A 16,949-nucleotide genomic window follows, 5' to 3' on the forward strand; every position below is an offset into this window, starting at 1 on the left:
TTACTATCTTCGTCAAGGCACAAGGGGCTAGGTTAGAGTTGTTACTTAACATAGTAGCTTGGTCAGTAGCAATTCTATAGTCCCCAAGAAAAAGGATATTACCTTCATTCCTTAGGTTGTAGATGTATTTTTCTAGGGTATTGAAAGGACAATTCTTATCCAAGTTGTTTTTCTTATAGGATGTAGAGTTGATATGAGTGAAATAGAAAATTGCAAGAAAGATCCTATTGGTGGTAGAATCAGAGATCTCGATCCAAATGTATTGATTGAAGGGGTCAATTTTATGAAGTCAGATGTGAGAGGAAACAATGTTCCTTATATAACAGGCTATACCACCAAAACCCCTCTGGGAGGATTTCTTATTCCAAGCTGACCAAAGAGTGAATTTGTCAAGGTGAGGGACCCTAGATTCGTCATGTTCCCAAGTTTCAACTAAAATAATAAGATCAATATCACTCGGGATCCAACTTAACATAGGACCTTTACACCATGGAAAACCACGACAATTCCAGAAGAGGATCCAGAGTGATGCAAGTCCCTATTTATCACTTGTGTTTGGGACTCTATCTGTAATAATAACTTTCTTATTCCTAATGATTGCCCATTTCTCTTCTTTTCTTTCCTCCTTGACCTTTTTGAATTCTTTCCTAAGCTCAACTTGGTATTCTGGAATGAGATCTTCATTTATAAAGATTCATGTTCTTTTTAGGCTTAGGGATTTCCTGGGTATATCCAATTTATGGTCATTACAATTGACCTTGACACAAATTAGTTTGTGTTTATGCTCAAGTATCTTTTCTACCCTTATTGCTTTTATGAGATAAGTTGTATGAATTTGAGTTTCATTATAAACATATCGCTGGTGATACAATCATAAATTATAATTTAAAAAAAAATTAAAATATTCCTTTACCCATAAATGAAAATGATTCTTCACCTTAATATATGTACCTTAAAGTTAAGAGCATATTATCTAACCATTAAAATATCTCATTTTCGATAACATTATCAAAATTGGCTGAATATATAATTTTATATTTTAATCAATTCATTAATTTTTATATACAATTCTGACCATCTACATTAATTCAAAAACCGTGAATCATTAATACTACATTAATTCAAAAACTGTGAATCATTAAAACTGCATAAATTGTAGATATGAAATTATGAATATATTACAATTTGAGCCATAATCGAATATGGAAAAAATCCTCGTTAAAAACCATGGAGTGAATATAAAACGATGAAGAGGAGATTAGTGCAAACCCGAAACTGATGATATACAATTTTTTGGGAGATTACTGCGAATCCGAAAATGACGATCTTAATTTTTTTCAAAAATTTTGCCGATGTGCGGTACTCATTGAATTTAAATTTATACTAGCATTTGCACCAGATGTTGCAAAGGAAACGCCGTAAGGCATAAATTGACAAAAGCAAATAGAGCAAAAAATACTTTGATAAAGAATAAAAATATATTAAACATTGAAATCAATGCCCCATTAACTGGAACCACTTTAGTATATTGCTGGTTTTACCCATAAATTGCAGGCTTCACAAGCTGAAGATCAGATTAAACTTTGGGGAGGTTCAGTAGATTCAATTAAAGACAGTTTAAGGAAGGCAGATAAAGCAAACCCTTTATAATTTACTATGTGATATCTTGTATTATACAGAGATGTTTATTGTTCAGAAGATTAATCCTCTCATGTTATATAGAGATGTTTATTCACAAGATTAATCTTGTGGCAGGACACTGAAAGAGATGATAGAGAGCAGTTATCTTCTGAAGTATGAAATGAGGATTGCTACATTGTTACTCTGAAGTGATGCATGTACTCTAATCCATCCACATCACCAGTTTTGGCAGATAATAGGCATTTTTAAGTGTATTTGAAGAGGACAATGACTTCATGGTGAATTTGATTATGGTGTCTTCTTCCACAATCAAGGACAACAAAAGTCATTTTTTCAAGCTGCATTCAATTGTCTAGACAAATTTTTAATTCCCTCATTCGTTGTTTTCGTGGAATCACCCTGTTCTTTTATTGCAGGCTTTGACTTTTATAAATGTTGATTAATGGTACTCTATTTTCCATAACATCATGTGATTATCAGGTGATGTTGAAAAATATACAATCTTCTGCCACATTCAAGGGCATGGAGAGTCATTTTGTCAAGCTGCACTGACTTGTCTAGGCAATTGTTTAGTTCCCTCATTCATTATCTTCATGGAACCACCCTGTTCTTTTATTGGAGACTGACTTTTACAAATGCTGATTAATGGTTTTCTATTTTCCCTAGCATTACGGGACTATCAAGTGATGTTGAAAAATATACAAATAGAAGGAAAACTTCACCATGTTTATGTAAATTTAAAGCACAGGACATATTTAAATGTGAAAATTATTTTTGTTTGTTTGTAGGGTTTAATCTTTATCAGGCTCTAGGTTTAAATTTCTTGGTGAAGGGTTGAGGATTGAAACTCTCCTATGGAACATCCAAACTCGATCAAACATTAGATACTTTTAATGACAACATCACACAATTGAATAGATTATTCTTCCATCCAACATAAAGCTGAACCGGACATGAAACTAGCCCAACCTAAACTCAACCTTCAACTTAATAAAAATATAAATAACAAAATTCAGATAGCTAAGAAGAAAAGGACTACTAAAGAGTGTATAAATAAAAAGGTATTAAAACTCTATAAACTCTATTCAAATAGTGTCTATATTCTAACTTCAAATAGCAAAGTAGCATAATTAATATGTTCACGTACCTTGGTATCGTTTCTTGCCTCTTGGTTGATTCTTCGGCTTTTACGTTGTGTGGGGGCACATTCGTTGATGTTGTTCACCACATCTACTCTCCTTTCTACTTGACTCGAACCTATGTCTGATGAAATCTTCCTCTATTGGCGTTTTATCTTCTTGAAACATCTTAGTTATCTTGTTTTTCCCCTAGGGCTTGAATTGTTGGACAGATCTTTTCCAAACGAATCCAATCTCATGTTTCTTCCCACATTGTTGGACAGATCTTCTCTGGATATAATCAATGTCATGTTTTTTTTGCTAAATTGTATTCTAATAGCGTCTTCGAGCCTTCCAATATCATGTTCTTGATTAATGGAAACATCTTTGGCAAATGATTTCATGGGTTTGCTTTTCATAAATCTCGGAATTTTATCTCTCTAAATCTTGTGAATAGTCATATGCTTGTCAGGAAGATTAATCCATTCACATCTACATATTAACCAATTCAGACTTTCAAACTCTAAAACTATGGATGGCTAATAAGATCCAGTCTGATCACAATGCTTTGAATCTAATCAGATTTCCCTACAGACAAGCCACCTCTTCAGTCTTAAATAAGTGCTGAACATATCTTCTTTAGACAAATCCGATGTCATGTTTCTTCCTAGATTGCCTTACAGATCTTTTCTAGACAATCCAACGTCATGTTTCTTCATATTTCTTACCACACACAAGGCACCTCTATATATTTAAATAGATTCAGTGGGTAGTTATAAGTCAAGGAAAAGTGTGTTGAGCTCAGGATAAATAGTATTCAAACTGCCCTATTTTCCTGAGTAAATTTGGCCTTAAATCTAGTTTGAATTATGACGGAAGGCAGAGTTCTGTTTATTGAAGGTGAACTTTCCCTGTGGAATTTATTTTTGGAGTTCTGGCTGATTATCTCTTTTCAAATAAACAATAATAAAGAGTGGAACTTTTGACTCGTGGAAAAACAAAACTCACCAAAAATGAGGCGATATGAGTGCTGGATATCAAACATGGATCTCAATATAATTTCATTGCATCGACCTAGTTGTTAAGTTACCAATGCTGTGATTCTGTACACGTTTCTCGTTTATTGGTAAATAATACATTTCTCCACCAACCTCTTTTTGTTGTCAATGAAACCATAATGTTTCTTGGAGAAATAATCTCTGTTACCTACCTGAGATAAAAAAAAATTAAACCCAGATTTGGCCACTGCAACAAAGTAAGTCATTTTCCCTTAATGTTATTGTATTCTCTAATTATCATTTGTTTTTGGTTAATTTCTTTTCAGGTTGTTGCATTTGTCAACTAGGTTCATTTGTTGAGAGGATTAGAAATATATCATTTTTTTATCAGAGTATTGATTTAGGCTTGTTTCTTCATTAAATTTTATTTATTTCTAAGCTAATTGGATCACTCACTAGTTTTTTTTTTTAATGAAGTTCAGATTTGCTTCCTTTGGAGTATACCTTCCCACCTAGATCTAGATTGGCACTCTCTCCTCAGTCTACCTATTTCAATTTTGAATTGATTTGGAACCCTTGTTTCAATAAAAAGACTTCATCGGATCTAATCCATGGATCTCGACATTCCCACTAAAAGATTTCACTGAATTTCTTTCAGGACAGTTAGTTTTGTATTAGTTCTATTTTTTTAACATTCATTTGTCTCTTACCTCACAACTTTTTAGCTTTGTTATTCTCTTCCATTACTAGCTTGCTTGAACCCAACATCCACTTTTCTCTACGATTTAGCCTATCACTGGCCACATTACCCCTCTATCGCTGCTCCTGCAGATCAAGATCTTATGCTGTTCAAGGTATCTAAAAGTACAGGTCATGCAGGAAGTCAGATTGGGTAAGTAATGTTGATTCTTTTACAATTATATGCAATTTGCTGTGCTACCTCTTCTTTCTCACTTTAACTTGAATGTTGGCAGACCTTGTACTCTGTTTCTCTGGGTCTGTATGTGTATGCTTGTTTTTGTGTGCATGTGTGTACTCAATGGCTTGGAGTTTGACTGGTACTTATGCATGTCATGTAAGGTATGTATATTTCAAATGGGTGTATCTGTCTGTTGAAGTAGAGACATCAATGAATGGTGGAACTGAGTTGATGTCTCTACTTTAAATGGTTGAAATGAAAATACTTGGAAAAATGGACTAATTACTCTTACTCTGGCCCTCTGTATCAATGCAACATTTGCAGGGCTAAAATGTGAACGAAAGGAGGATGAAGATTGTGAGAAGTTATTGAAGAGCAATGGAATCATCACACACAGTGGGATGCATTTTGGTGCACCTCAAACTTATGTGAGGTTGAGTATTATTGACAGAAACCAGACCTTCAATCTTTCGCTTGACAGGCTCTCAACTATTCATGGATGATTAGTTGAATCGCTCAATCATTGATGCAAGATCAACTATATTCCTTTTCAATGTTTACAACTACAAATACAGTAGTATCTTTAACTAGAAGGCCGAGCGACCATGGCAGGATGATACAAGGCTTTACAAAAGTTTATCCACCAATTCTACAAGCAAATTCCCAAATCAGCGTTCTTTTCTCAGTTCTGTTCCAAATAATCTTTATATGTATGTGCACCACCTGCTCATAAAAAATCATTCTCAAGATCATGGAGGGCCTTCCTCCTCTTTGTTGAACAAAGAATTAATGTCACTCACTATAGCAATTGAACTTGAAACCACTGCCAGAAAAATCATGAACAATGCAATAAATATGTCCTTCCTGGTTGAGATTCCATGGGTGTCTCTGCAATTAAAAAATAATTGAGGTTAGAAGTTACATACAAGCAAGGTGAAAGACGAAACCAGAAATGAAAAACAACTTTTTTTCTACCTGAGAGCAACAGGAGCTGGGAAGATGAACCCAATACAAACTGCTGCTGTGGCCCCTATGAATTGAAATGCATCCCAGATACTTGGTATGAATGATGCCCCAAGGAAAATGATTCCAATTAACCCAGCAGTGATCAAAATGAACCTCTTATTATCCAAAACAAGATGCTTTTTCGCTGTAAAGACAAGCCCATCAAGATTAAGTCCCAGGGCAAAAAAAAATGAGAGGAAAGACCAGCATCAGATGTGCAACATAGGTCACACGAACAATGTCATTCAGCACAACACTGTAGGGAACTCCCAAGTTGGTGTCAAAATTGGCCAGGACATCATCCATGGTCTGGTCTCCAAATAGAAGAAAGCCAAAAAAGCTTGTACTTATGTATACAATTGAGCACGATGCCAATGATGTGCGAACAATGGGCTGCATTTATGAAGGGTCCTCAAGTTCATTGTATATGGAATGAATTGCATGGCGCAAAGACATCACATTTCATTATAACATAATTTTAAATGCAAATTCAACTAATGAACTCTAAGATACTACACTACAGGACCAGAGATGGAGGAAAATAATCCATACCATTGTAATGACAGATGTAAGCAGTCACAATAACTAGTACCACAGTGAAAAGCTTCAAGAACGAAGTAAAATCCACAATATCTGGTAACAATCTTGGTGCTTTGACGGTGCCACTGAACAACTTGACAATCACAATACCAGCCGTAATCACAACAAATACAATAGCAAGTGCAACTGATAATGCAGAAGTGAATTTCAAAGAATATGCAAATTCATGGAAATGAACACATCAATATAGGCATGAAGATTTGAACATCACAACTCCTAAGGAATAACCCATGACCCATAATCGAATATGGAAAAAATCCTCGTTAAAAACCATGGAGTGAATATAAAACGATGAAGAGGAGATTAGTGCAAACCCGAAACTGATGATATACAATTTTTTGGGAGATTAATGCGAATCCGAAAATGACGATCTTAATTTTTTTCAAAAATTTTGCCGATGTGCGGTACTCATTGAATTTAAATTTATAATATGAATTTTATTTTATTTTATTATTTTTCTTTTTTTCTTTTTAAATTTTGAAAATCAATGTCTTGCTATTCAATTCAGAATCAAAGATATTTACAAGAATGGGGCTCTCTAGAGCACACAATAGGTCCCAAAAAATAGCTACAATCTATCCTTATACCATATGAGAAGGATTGATAGCTATACTCTATCCTTATAACATGAAAGAAGCACTAGCGCCTCAAAGGGGGAGAACAAAACAACTGGGAAAACATCAGATTTAAACACAGATCAAAATCAACCTTTGACTTGGCTTAAATACATCAACACTATTAAAAAAACTTTTCTAAGGTAGAGAGCATATGAATCCATGGAAAAAACATGACAAGGAGTCATAAAAACAACAACAAAAAGCTAGAACATCTGGTATAGACCAACATGAATCCTTATCACATCAAGCCATTCTTCTAAATGAAAGGTCCTTGGTTGGAGCAGAATAATTTTTTTGTACAACGAGTTTTCCTGAAGGTTAAATTCCATGCTAATGTGAAAGAAGGAAATGTTGAGAAAACCATTGATCAAATTCTTTATTCTAGACTTCCAGTGAGCCAAATTCAACACCTGCAAGTCGACCTTTCCAGAGAGCCAACCTATGATGATTTTTTAGTCACCGCTAACATATAATAGCAAGAGGAAGGGCAAGGGTAAGTAAATCAACATCAAGATCGGTAAGTCAAGATGAAATTGGAATTTTGCTTGATAACTTTAAAACAAAAATTCTTGGCAATATAAGTAAACAAGTAGAAATGTTAAGAACACAAAATGAGCAAAAAGAGGATGTTGATTTTTGTGTTATCCATGCATAATCGCATGCTACTAAATATTTCCCATCATTACCGAGGTTGAAGGAAGTTTACCAAGAGGACAATGGAGAAAGTCAATCACCAAAGCAGTTATGTTATGTAGCTCAAAGAAGACCATGGCAGCCTAGTCAACCTGATATGATGCAAGAACCTAATTCAAAATTTCAAGGTTATGCAAATCCATCTCAAAGTAATTGGAACACACATTTTCCTTGGCAACCTTCGTCATCTCAACCCTAAAACCAATCTTGGCAACAAGGTTGATAATAACTTTATGGGAGAAATCCACAATATCTTTAATATTTTCCTCAATATGCACCATGCCCAACTCCATGTTATCCCTACCATCCACCTCCACCACAACCACAACCTCAACCACATCCATCTCAATTATCCACTCCCACTCAACTACGTGTACAACCATTTCGAACCCAAACAATATAGTAAATCAACCCACTTACAATGCTGAGGTACAATACTTCCAAACAACTCCTCTTGATATGAATGGTATTCACCTTAGATTGGGAAGTGTATTGCAAAAAAGAGATTCTCTTGATGCCATTAAAGGACAACATTTATAGAAACAAGATTCAAATGAGGAGACCAAAGAATCATGCGCTGCACTTGATGGAGAACAAGCATTAGAATCAAAGATTGAGAAAGTTCTATCATGTTTACCATTGTATCCTCCATGTGTTCAAGAGAGTAATCAACAAAAAGAAGAAGATTTGAATTTCATGGAAGAAGAATACATACAGGATGATCTAAATCAACAAGCGAACCAAGGGCATCAAATCTATATTGAGATTTGGTTTCAGAAAATCAATAAGATGGAGCATCACTCTCTTCTTCAACAATACTTGGTATCATCAAAGTCAAAGTAGCTGGTCTCTAATATTCAAGTACATGCCAAAGCATATGTTTCGAGCCTACACATCAGTTTATCTGTCATCTTGTTATGCACATGGCTCCATTGGAAATATTCCTATACTTGAAAGAGATTTTCTTTTTTTCAAGTAGGGTGGGATAGAGGAATGAAAGAAGAAAGAAAAAAGAGGAAAAGAAAATAAAAGAAGAAAAATAAAATCTCAGATGAAAACCTCCTTTGGGGAAGTTGAGATTGGCCCATTGATTGAAATCCTCCATGATGTGGTCAATCGATTGGAAAAAATAGAAAAAAAAGAGAAAAAAGAAAAGACCCTAGATGAAAACCTCCTTTGAGGCGCATAGGCAGACCTACTAGTTGAAAACCTCATTGAGGCAGCTGGTAGGCCTAAGAAAAAAATGGGAAAAAAAATAAAAAAACCTTTGCTCCATGTATCTCTCTCTGATGATTGTAGGCGCTCTCCAACCTTTGCAAGCAACAAAAACAAGTTAGCACCAAAAGAAAAAGTTGGTCAAAAATCTAGTCAAAGGAAGTCAAATTTGGGATTTTTCCTCCTTTGCCCAGATGCTCCAACAGGACCAAGGTCATGCCAATCCATCACCCTCATCCATTTCCAAAATCTACCCATCATTCCCAAGCTTTTCCCATTCATTTTCCTCTTTGTCCTAAAGTACTACAGGAAGGTTTTGTTTTACTATAAGATTGTCAAAATACATAGGGTATAAATTATTCTTACCATATCTCAAAATGTTAGGGTCCAACCCCAACCCCTTTATTTATGTAATAAACCCAATAGGGTCGTGTCATAGTCATAGTCAGTTAAAGAGTCAATAAAGCCCGTATTAATAATTATAAGTGGTTGACCCACGTTTAAGAAAGGGACCAAAGTTAGTTGCAATAGGCCATAATTAATAAATAAAGTGGTTAACCCATGTTATGCAAATGACCACTAGTCGTTAGGTTGTTGAGGGTCATTTAGCTATAAATAGTCATAGTTAGAAGGGAAAGATCATTAAGTCTTATTTCATAATCGAGCTCTGCTCAGCTAGAGGTTGCCCCTTCGAAGAGGCAAGTGAACATTGTTGTTATCTCTGAATAATGAAATATTTGCTATTTTTCTCATTTTATTTTGTGTTCCGGGTTGTATTTCTTCGCATATTTGGTATTCTGGAATTTCTCACAAGTCAAGAGCATAACAAGTGGTATCAGAGCGCTTTCTAGGGCCGGTGGTACCTCCATTTTTGGAAGAACTTTTTTTTTAGGCTAGAGACATGTTCTGGCGTCTTTAAACCACGGGATCTGTCATTGAGCGCATAAACCTGCTGATTTGGGGAGGCATGCATGCAGGAAATACAAGAGGTGGTCACACTTGTTGGACTCCCTTGTTAGGTAGTACGGCTAAGGGTATGGTTGGTCCTCCTTTGTTAGTGCCCTGAAAGATTGGGCCAAGTACTATTGTTGGACCCTTATGTATATTGCGATTTGTAGCACATGACACTCCTTTGTGACCATAGTTCCCTCGACTCTCTGAAGATTGCCCATTATCTTATTTACAAGATCAGATCCACCAGTTGGGGTTCTACCACTACAGTACAATTTAGATCTAGCAGTTGGGGTTCTGTAGCTGCCGCCACAATCAGATCCACCAGTTGGGGTTCTACCGTCGTAGTACAATTCAAATCTAGCAGTTGGGGTTCTGTTGCCGCCGCACCAATCAGATCCACGAGTTGGGGTTCTTTCGCCGCAGTCCAACTCACATTCAGCCGTTGGGGTTTCGCAGGCAAATCTGACCCTCTGCGCAGTAAGGCCTGTGGTTGCTATAGTCTGAGGCTCGAGGAGTAAGGCTTGAGGCTTATGGCTGCGATAGTCTGAGGCCCTCCTGGGATGCTTACAAGAGGCTTAGCCCATAAGGTTTAGGACGACTAGCTGATCGCAGTGGTACCATTCACTTGTCAGCTTCAATTTTCTGGCGATCCCAAATTTTTTCAAAGTGACGTCAAGTGACCGAGATCTATATGGTAGAACCCAGAGCTCAAGTCATGGCCAATGAGAAGATTGAGTGCCTTGAAAAAAGGTTGGATAATTTCTAGGAAGATATGTAGAAAATTACACAATTCAATACGAGCACGCCGGGGTTGCATAAGGAGGCACATGGTATTGATGAACACCTTGAAGGAGAATCTAGCCATCATATTCACTTCCATGGAAATCACCAACATTCCCACCCTTGACCACCCAAGATGGACATGAATAAATTTGATGGCTCTAATCCGGCAGTATGGGTAACACAAATGGAACAATATTTCATTCTGAATGATATCCGTAATGATCCAACTAAACTACGTGTGGGAGCCCTTTATTTGGACCAAGAGAGATGGCAATGGTGGCAGTGGCATCGGAAATGCTATCCCGAGAATGTAACTTGGCAGGTGTTCTCAAAATCCCTTTGTGACCGCCTTGACAGAGAATCTAATTTTTGGGTTGTCTTACTAAGTTCTGACAGACAGGCACAGTAAAAGACTACATTACAGCCTTTGAGACATTGGCCATCCAAACAGAAGGTCTAGGAGATGAATTCTACTTGGAATGTTTTATAAGTGGTCTCAAAGAAGCCATCCAAGCACATGTCTGGATGCACCACCCACCTACATGGATAGACGCTTGCACAAAGGCTGTCGAAGTGGAACGTGATTTAGCTGCCCAGTCTACTCGTCCAAATTTCATAGCCAAGGGATGCCCCACCCAGGCTCAGGGCCCTACCCAAACACTTAAGGTTCAAAAGGTGTCTCCAGCAAAAATGGCTGAAAGAAGAAAACAAGGATTGTGCTACTACTGTGATGACAAATACTCCCTGGGGCATAAATGCAAGGAACCAAAATTATTTCAAATTGATGTTATTGATCATAGCTCATCTGAGGAAGCCCCACCCCTTGGGGGACCAGAGGATGAAGTTGAGGAAACCCATAAGGACAATGATCTCATAGCTACGCCAGAGGAACCAGTTATCTCGCTGCATGCTTTGGCGGACATTTATGCGCCCCAAACTCTCAAAATCAGAGGCTTTAATTAAACATCGCCCTGTAGTAGTATTGATTTATAGTGGCAGAACTCAAAACTTTATCCATTAGTGAGTCATCAAAGATGTTCATTGTTTTGTAAGGGCAGTATCTAATTTCCAGGTCCTTATTGCCGATAGGGGGATAATGAAATGTGAAGGCCACTGCAAAAATATTAAACTTCAGATAGGAGACTACCACCTAAAGACCCACATGTTTGCGATTAACATGGGTGGTTGTGACATTGTCTTGGGTGTTGAATGGCTTTGCACACTAGGCTCAATCACAATGGATTTCCAAGAGTTATATATGAGCTTTAAGCAGAATGACCACATGCATACCCTCCGTGGACCTACGCAGGTGCTCCTTTTATCATCAGCACGCATCGAATGCAAAAGTTGTTGAAATAGGGCCATCATGGAGTTATTGCCCAGTTTAATTCCATCCATGCCATAAAACCCACCAATTTTTATATTCATCATGAGATGCAATAGGTCTTAAACCGCCACCAATAGGTATTTGACAAACCTAAAGAACTTCCACCCTCTAGAGGGGAACATGATCATAGCATCAATTTGATCCCAGGGGCACAACCGCCGAATGTGTGTCCATATCGATATCCTTTCGTCCAAAAGAATGAAATTGAAAAAATCATCAAGGAACTCCTTGAAGCTGGTGGTGTTTGTCCTATCATCAGTCCTTATTCATCACCAGTGGTCATGGTGCTCAAGAAAGATGGGGAATGGCGCATGTGTCCAGACTTTTGGGCCCTCAACAAGCTCACTGTCAAAGACAAATTCCCTATCCTGGTTGTTGATGATCTGCTTAATGAACTACATGGTGTTCAATTCTTTACTAAGCTAGATCTTCGCTCTGGATATCACCAAATAAGCATGAAAAAAATAGACATTCCCAAGACTACTTTCCGAACTCATGAAGGCCATTCTGAATTCTTGGTCATGCCATTTGGTCTCTGTAATGCCCCATCCACTTTTCAAAGCCTCAGGAATCACCTGGTGAAAACCATATCTCCGAAAATTTGTCCTTGTTTTCTTTGATGATATTCTCATCTACAACCTAACCTAGGAAAAACATCTTCAACATGTAGCCTTGATCTTGCAACTGCTCCAGAATCACAAATTATTTGTCAAATTGTCCAAGTGCTCTTTTGGCGTGGAAGAAGTAGAGTATTTGGGACACATTATGGGTCATGAAGGTGTCAAGGTTGATCCAAAAAAGATACAGGCAATGCAAGATTGGCCCCAACCAAAAACCTTGAGAGTTTGAGGGGATTCTTGGGTCTCACCAGTTACTATCGCAAATTTGTCTGTAATTATGGTCGCATTGCTAGATCCCTCACTAACCTTCTTAACAAAAAATCATTCCTCTGGACTGATGCAGCACAACAAGCATTTATGGCTCTCAAACAGGCTATGTGTTCCACTCCAGTATTGGCACTACCCGACTTCACCAAATCTTTTGTGATTGAATGTGATGCTTCAGGTATTGGTATTGGTGTTGTCTTAATGCAGGAAGGTCGACCCTTGGATTTCACTAGCCAACAACTGAGTGGAAAACATTTGTGACAATCTACCTATGAGAAAGAGATGATGGTCATCTTACATGCAGTAGATACTTGACGACCATACTTATTGGGGCGGCGTTTCCAAATCGGCATAGACCATCAAAGCCTAAAATACTTTTTGGAGCAACGTATATCCTCGCCACAACAAAATAAATGGCTGGCCAAAATGTTGGGATATGATTATGAGATAATTTACAAGAAAGGGCATGACAATGTAGTAGCAGATGCTTTATCACGCCAATTTGAGGATGAAATCACCCTGCTATCAATCTCTCTTCCCATACCATATTGGATTGAAGAAGCCCACAAGGAATGGTTTTCACATCCCTCTCTCTCCCAAGTCATTAATAACTTGAGAGCATATCCTAATTCCTCAGTTGGATACTCTTGGAAGGATGAGATTCTTCGCTACAAGGATCGAGTAGTTATATCACTGACATCTACCCTCAAAACGTGCATTTTGGCAGAGTTGCACTCATTTCCCACTACAGGCCATGCAGGCTTTCAAAAGAATTATGCTCGCACTCGTCGTTCTTTCTTTTGGATGGGCATGAAAACTGACATTCTTACTTTTGTAGCTGAATGTGATGTGTGTCAATGCCACAAAGGAGAAACAATCAAGTTAGCAGGAACCTTAAAACCATTGCCAATCCCTGCCTCCGTCTGGACGAATGTTTCTATGGATTTCATTACTGGTCTCCCGAAATCAGGCAACAAATCAGTCATCATGGTGGTTGTGGAAAGACTTTCTAAATATGCTCATTTTTGCACTCTACCCCACCCATTTACCCCCACTTTGGTGGCTCAAGCTTTCATGGACCAGATCTTCAAACTGCATGGCATGCCCACTTCCATTGTGTCTGATCGTGACCCGACTTTCACTAGTAACTTTTGGCAAGAACTTTTCGAGATACAAGGCACCCAACTCCAGCTAAGTACTTCCTATCATCCCCAAACTGATGGTCAAATTGAAGCAATAAACAAATGTTTGGCCTAAGGTGCTTCACTTTAGAAAAGCAACATCAATGGGTACAGTAGCTACCTTTAGCTGAATGGTGGTATAATACTAACTATCATGAAGCCACCAAGATGACTCCATATGAAGCAGTGTATGGCCAACTCCCACCTTCACCTATTTCTTATATCCCTGGATGCTCTAAGGTGCAAGCAGTTGATCAAATCCTATAGAACCGTGCAGCCATGCTAGCTCGTCTCAAAGATAATCTCCATCAAGCTCATAATCGAATGAAGCAACAGGTAGACCAACATCGTTCAGAGCGCACATTTCAAGAAGGGGATCAGGTATTCATGCGACTGCAACCATATAAGAAAACATCGCTCAAAGAAAAGGGTTGCCAGAAATTAGCTCTAAAATTCTACGAACCTTATCAAATACTTCAGCGCATTGGAGAAGTAGCCTACAAGTTGGCCTTGCCACCAACCTCAAATATCCATCCAGTCTTCCATGTATCATGCCTCAAGAAAGTGGTGGGGAACAATTGCAGATTTCAAACCAGTCTACCTGAATTGGATGAAGAAGGTTCACTTTGGATCTAAGAACAGGTCCTCGATACTCGAGAACGACATCTGCACGACTGCATGATCAAGGAAGTCCTTGTCAAGTGGAAAGACACCTCTCCAGAAGATGCGACCTGGGAACCAACCACTATTCTTCAGTAGTTTCGGCAGCTTCAACCTTGAGGACATGGCTGCTTTTGATGGGGGAGGGCATGTTAGGGTCCAAACCTAACCCCTTTATTTATGTAATAAACCCAATAGGGTCGTGTCATAATCATAGTTAGTTAAAGAGTCAATAAATCCCATATTAATAATTGTAAGTGGTTGACCTGCATTTAAGAAAGGGACCACAGTTATTTGCAACGGGCCATAATTAATAAATAAAGTGGTTAACCCATGTTATGTAAAGGACCACTAGTCGTTAAGTTGTTGAACGTCATTTAGCTATAAATAGTCGTAGTTAGAAGGGAAAGATCATCGAGTCTTATATTGTAATCATTCTCTGCTCTGCTGGAGGTTGTCCCCTTGAAGAGGCAAGTGAACATTGTTGTTATCTCGGAATAATAAAATAATTGCTATTTTTCTCATTTTATTCTGTGTTCTGGGTTGTATTTCTTCGCATATTTGGTATCCTGGAATTTCTCGCAGGTCAAGAGCATAAAACAAAAAACATGCATCCATTGGGAAATTTGTTTCATGGCGGGATGCATATGGATGATGGTAACATGCTCAAGAAATTTCATCAAATTCCAGTGCACGTTTTTCAAGAAATTAACCACCAACACCTACAACCATTTTTAATTTTTATCGATATTCGTACATCCCTTGACCAATATTGTTTATGGGGAGATGCATAAGGATTATGGAAACATGCTAAAAAATTTTCAGGTCAATCCAATCTACCGTTTGATAGATATGGATAAAACAATTTTGCTATAGGAATGTTCCAGAATTGTTAGAGGAGTGACCAAAATTGCTATAGATTTGTGATTGACATAGAAAAAGGGTTAAAATATTATCTTTTTTCATCTAGGAACAAGATAACCCTATCATCCATCCATAACACCATTTGACACTTTTCCCACCTTCATTCCCATCTCTGTCCCCTTTTCCACCTCATTTCATCACCACAGAACTCTCTGACACTCATCAACAACTTCCTTATGAATTATCAATATTTTATCAAGCAACACTTGGAGAAAATTTTGGTCCTAGAAGGGATAGTGTGACTACTACAAGAAGAGACATAGTCCTATAGCAGCCTACACATACACATAGCATACCACATTCAAGGCACCAGATTAAGAAATCTATACATCATGAAGCATCTGAGGACTCAAACACTAGTTTTAGACAACTATAGGGTCCTTTGCAGATTGCTACAAGATCATTGTTCATCTCCAACAACAGCACTTGATTCACCATCAATAAAACCTGTGTTAACAAGCCTCTATTAGTCAAGTACATGTAATTATTTATTTATTTATTTCTAGAATAGAGTCAATGCACAAAGCATCAAGCATGGGAAGATAACACCTCAAGGAGGCAACAAATAAATCTTTGTTCCTAAAGTAGCATGCAAAGGCAATGATCTCTCAGAAGATGCTCAAGAACAACGTCATCCATGTCCAAAAATGCCATGCAAGCACCATATGATCAACACATCAACTTCAGAACCACTAAAGGTAGCTTCAACAATCATATCAATAACCTCAATATCCCCTGCAAAACACACACACAAGGTAAGGCTCAGATATGCAATCCTTTAAAACTTTCCTACGAACTTATTTTAGCTTGAAAAACATTGCAAGTGTAAGAAGGAAAACCTTTTTTATAGCTAAACCTAGTAGTAGAGAAGCCTCGACCTTATCTAACAGTTAGCTTCACTTTTCCCCCAAGACACCCGCACGTGTGAGAGAGGAACAAGACAAAAGTGAATAGGACTTGAGAAAGTGGGTTGTAATCATTTAGTCATGACAGAGGACAAGGAGTGCGAAGGGGTAAGTGAGGGCCAACCCAATTAGAAAAAAGAACTCTGAGTTTATTTTGCATGCAATGAAAAAGATAAAAAAAATTGAAAAATTAATAATAATAAAAAAAAAACAAAAGGTGGACCCACCACCTCTTGGCATGCAAAGATTAGTTTCTATTGGATTTAGGTTGTCTGCTACAAGAAGAAAAAAAACTACTACAAGAGCAATAAGGACTACTACAGGAGAAACAAGGATTGCTATTGGAGCAACCGAAAATGCTACAGGAAGTGACAATGACATCAAAATGGAGAGAAGAATACCTCCAAGAACTCCAGGGGCCTAATCCACAACCTGACCTTGGATCCTACTAAAAATTCATTG

Source organism: Pinus tabuliformis, chromosome 6 (assembly GCF_031772625.1).
Source record: "Pinus tabuliformis cultivar Carrire ecotype Pingquan chromosome 6, CPIR1, whole genome shotgun sequence".
Lineage (NCBI taxonomy): Eukaryota > Viridiplantae > Streptophyta > Pinopsida > Pinales > Pinaceae > Pinus > Pinus tabuliformis.